Below are 5000 nucleotides of genomic sequence, written 5' to 3'. Positions count from 1 at the left end.
GCCAGCCCCGGGAGGCCTCGGGGCCGCCGTTTTCAAGCCCGACCAAAAAACCCGAAAAATGGGGAAAAATGGGAAAAATTCCCACTCCCAAAAGGCTTAAAAGTCGGTTGGGCGGCAGCCCGGGTCGGTCTCTGCAGACCTGGAGGCGCTAGACACAAGTCTGGTAAACAGGCTAAGTCTCGACATGCCACCTCTTACTATCCTGCAGGTACCCCGCCAATCCCCCCGGAACCGGCTGGCAATTGGCGAATCAGCGGGACGAATTTGAATTCGTGACCGACTCTCTGACACCGAATCGCCGCAAACGCGTTTCGATTTTTCGGCTTCGGTACCTCCCATCAGACTTTGACTGGCCATATCTCCGGACTCACGTGTCGCAGCCGGGACCTTCAGGTACCGTTCGACGCGTCTAACCCTGCCCCGTCGAATGGCGCCCCTCGCGGTGTGGTCCGATTTCCGCATTTTGGTCAGATTTGCCTCCAAAGTTTTCAGATTGAGTTGACGAATGCCCCCTACGGGGTAACCTCTTGCCCTTTCGGACATGGTCCCTGTGACTTAATTTCCGCCTTTTGCTCAATCGTTTCCCCATTTATAATTAATTTTAAAAATCGGGTTACTCAGTTCTGGTTTACCAGTTCCCTCTTCGGACTTAGTTTTTGGTTAATCATTTCCGGTTCACCAGTTCCCGTTTTGGACTTAGTCTCTGCGGGCCGTTTCTCATCTTTTGGTTCATCAGTTCCCCTCTTTTAATAATTTTTTGGCTGCTTTCGTTTGATCATTTCCCTGCCTTCTGGGTGACTTTTGCCCCTTAGGACTTCATCGCCGCACATTATTTTCGACTTCTGGTTGATCATTTCACCCCTTTTAATCATTTTTGCAACTTTTGGTTAACCATTTCACCCAGCTTCTGGTTAACCATTTCCCCTTTGGGACTTAGTCTCTGAGCATTCTTTTGGGATTCTGGTTAATCATTTGCCAATTTTTAAAAAATGTTGCCGCTTTTGTTTAATGCTTTCTGGTCAACCTTTCCCTCTTTCAGACTTCACCGCGGCACATTGCTTTAGCCTCCTGGTTAATCATTTCACCCCTTTTAATCATTTTTGCAACTTTTGGTTAACCATTTCCCCCAGCTTCTGGTTAACCATTTCCCCTTTGGGACTTGGTCTCTGAGCATTCTTTTGGGATTCTGGTTAATCATTTGCCAATTTTTTAAAAATGTTGCCACTTTTGTTTAATGCTTTCTGGTCAACCTTTCCCTCTTTCAGACTTCACCGCGGCACATTGCTCCAGCCTCCTGGTTAATCATTTCACCCCTTTTAATCATTTTTGCAACTTTTGGTTAACCATTTCCCCCAGCTTCTGGTTAACCATTTCCCCTTTGGGACTTAGTCTCTGAGCATTCTTTTGGGATTCTGGTTAATCATTTGCCAATTTTTTAAAAATGTTGCCACTTTTGTTTAATGCTTTCTGGTCAACCTTTCCCTCTTTCAGACTTCACCGCGGCACATTGCTTTAGCCTCCTGGTTAATCATTTCACCCCTTTTAATCATTTTTGCAACTTTTGGTTAACCATTTCCCCCAGCTTCTGGTTAACCATTTCCCCTTTGGGACTTAGTCTCTGAGCATTCTTTTGGGATTCTGGTTAATCATTTGCCAATTTTTAAAAAATGTTGCCACTTTTGTTTAATGCTTTCTGGTCAACCTTTCCCTCTTTCAGACTTCACCGCGGCACATTGCTTCAGCCTCCTGGTTAATCATTTCACCCCTTTTAATCATTTTTGCAACTTTTGGTTAACCATTTCCCCCAGCTTCTGGTTAACCATTTCCCCTTTGGGACTTAGTCTCTGAGCATTCTTTTGGGATTCTGGTTAATCATTTGCCAATTTTTAAAAATGTTGCCGCTTTTGTTTAATGCTTTCTGGTCAACCTTTCCCTCTTTCAGACTTCACCGCGGCACATTGCTTTAGCCTCCTGGTTAATCATTTCACCCCTTTTAATCATTTTTGCAACTTTTGGTTAACCATTTCCCCCAGCTTCTGGTTAACCATTTCCCCTTTGGGACTTGGTCTCTGAGCATTCTTTTGGGATTCTGGTTAATCATTTGCCAATTTTTTAAAAATGTTGCCACTTTTGTTTAATGCTTTCTGGTCAACCTTTCCCTCTTTCAGACTTCACCGCGGCACATTGCTTCAGCCTCCTGGTTAATCATTTCACCCCTTTTAATCATTTTTGCAACTTTTGGTTAACCATTTCCCCCAGCTTCTGGTTAACCATTTCCCCTTTGGGACTTAGTCTCTGAGCATTCTTTTGGAATTCTGGTTAATCATTTGCCAATTTTTAAAAAATGTTGCCGCTTTTGTTTAATGCTTTCTGGTCAACCTTTCCCTCTTTCAGACTTCACCGCGGCACATTGCTTTAGCCTCCTGGTTAATCATTTCACCCCTTTTAATCATTTTTGCAACTTTTGGTTAACCATTTCCCCCAGCTTCTGGTTAACCATTTCCCCTTTGGGACTTAGTCTCTGAGCATTCTTTTGGGATTCTGGTTAATCATTTGCCACTTTTTAAAAAATGTTGCCGCTTTTGTTTAATGCTTTCTGGTCAACCTTTCCCTCTTTCAGACTTCACCGCGGCACATTGCTTTAGCCTCCTGGTTAATCATTTCACCCCTTTTAATCATTTTTGCAACTTTTGGTTAACCATTTCCCCCAGCTTCTGGTTAACCATTTCCCCTTTGGGACTCAGTCTCTGAGCATTCTTTTGGGATTCTGGTTAATCATTTGCCACTTTTTTAAAAATGTTGCCGCTTTTGTTTAATGCTTTCTGGTCAACCTTTCCCTCTTTCAGACTTCACCGCGGCACATTGCTTTAGCCTCCTGGTTAATCATTTCACCCCTTTTAATCATTTTTGCAACTTTTGGTTAACCATTTCCCCCAGCTTCTGGTTAACCATTTCCCCTTTGGGACTTAGTCTCTGAGCATTCTTTTGGGATTCTGGTTAATCATTTGCCAATTTTTAAAAAATGTTGCCGCTTTTGTTTAATGCTTTCTGGTCAACCTTTCCCTCTTTCAGACTTCACCGCGGCACATTGCTTTAGCCTCCTGGTTAATCATTTCACCCCTTTTAATCATTTTTGCAACTTTTGGTTAACCATTTCCCCCAGCTTCTGGTTAACCATTTCCCCTTTGGGACTTAGTCTCTGAGCATTCTTTTGGGATTCTGGTTAATCATTTGCCAATTTTTAAAAAATGTTGCCGCTTTTGTTTAATGCTTTCCCTGCTTTGTGGTCAAACTTTTCCCCTTTAGGACTTCATCGCCGCACATTATTTTCGAATTCTGGTTAATCATTTCACCCCTTTTAATCATTTTTGCAACTTTTGGTTAACCATTTCCCCCAGCTTCTGGTTAACCATTTCCCCTATGGGACTTAGTCTCTGAGCATTCTTTTGGGATTCTGGTTAATCATTTGCCAATTTTTAAAAAATGTTGCCGCTTTTGTTTAATGCTTTCTGGTCAACCTTTCCCTCTTTCAGACTTCACCGCGGCACATTGCTTTAGCCTCCTGGTTAATCATTTCACCCCTTTTAATCATTTTTGCAACTTTTGGTTAACCATTTCCCCCAGCTTCTGGTTAACCATTTCCCCTTTGGGACTTAGTCTCTGAGCATTCTTTTGGGATTCTGGTTAATCATTTGCCACTTTTTTAAAAATGTTGCCGCTTTTGTTTAATCGTTTCCCTGCTATGTGGTCAACCTTTTCCCTTTCAGACTTCATCGCCGCGCATTGTTGTCGACTTCTGGTTAATCATTTTTCCCCTTTAAATCTTTTTTTGCCACTTTCGGTTAACCATTTCACCCAGCTTCTGGTTAACCATTTGCCCCATTATACTGAATTTTTCCGCTTTGGTTTAATCATTTCCCTGCTTTCTTGTCAACCTTTTCCCCTTTTGGACTTCGCCGCCGCACTTTGCTTTTGCCTTCTGGTTAAACATTTCTCCCCTTTTAATCCTTTTTCCCACTTTTGGTTCACCAGTTCACCCAGCTTCTGGTTAACCATTTCCCCTTTGGGACTTAAGTCTCTGAGCATTCTTTTGGGATTCTGGTTAACCATTTGCCACTTTTTTAAAAATGTTGCCGCTTTTGTTTAATGCTTTCCCTGCTTTCTGGTCAACCTTTTCCCCTTACGACTTCGCCGCCGCACTTTGCTTTCGCCTTCTGGTTAATCATTTCACCCCTTTTAATCCTTTTTCCCACTTTGGGTTGGACAGTTCACCCAGCTACTGGTTAACCATTTCCCCTTTGGGACTTAAGTCTCTGAGCATTCTTTTGTGATTCTGGTTCACCATTTGTCCCTTTTTAAAAGATATTGCTGCTTTTGATTAAACCTTTCCCTGCTTTGCGGTCGACCTATTCCTCTTTCAGACTTCATCGCCGCACCTTGTTTTCGACATCTGGTTCAACATTTCTCCCCTTTTAATCCTTTTTCCCACTTTTGGTTAAGCAGTTCACCCAGCTTCTGGTTCACCATTTGCCCCTTTTTACTGAATTTTTCTGCTTTTGTTTAATCATTTCCCTGCTTTGCGGTCGACCTATTCCTCTTTCAGACTTCATCGCCGCGCATTGTTTTCGACATCTGGTTCAACATTTCTCCCCTTTTAATCCTCTTTCCCACTTTTGGTTAAGCAGTTCACCCAACTTCTGGTTAACCATTTGCCCCTTCTTACTGAATTTTTCTGCTTTTGTTTAATCATTTCCCTGCTTTATGGTCAACCTTTTCCCCTTTAGGACTTCGCCGCCGCACTTTGCTTTCGCCTTCTGGTTAATCATTTCACAACATTTTAATCCTTTTTCCCACTTTTGGTTAAACAGTTCACCCAGCTTCTGGTTAACCATTTGCCCCTTTGGGACTTAAGTCTCTGAGCATTCTTTTGGGATTCTGGTTCACCATTTGTCCCTTTTTAAAAGATATTGCTGCTTCTGTTTAATCCTTTCCCTGCTTTA

The sequence above is a fragment of the Heptranchias perlo genome, unplaced genomic scaffold, assembly GCF_035084215.1.
Source record: "Heptranchias perlo isolate sHepPer1 unplaced genomic scaffold, sHepPer1.hap1 HAP1_SCAFFOLD_986, whole genome shotgun sequence".
Lineage (NCBI taxonomy): Eukaryota > Metazoa > Chordata > Chondrichthyes > Hexanchiformes > Hexanchidae > Heptranchias > Heptranchias perlo.
This window is presented reverse-complemented; position numbering follows the sequence as displayed.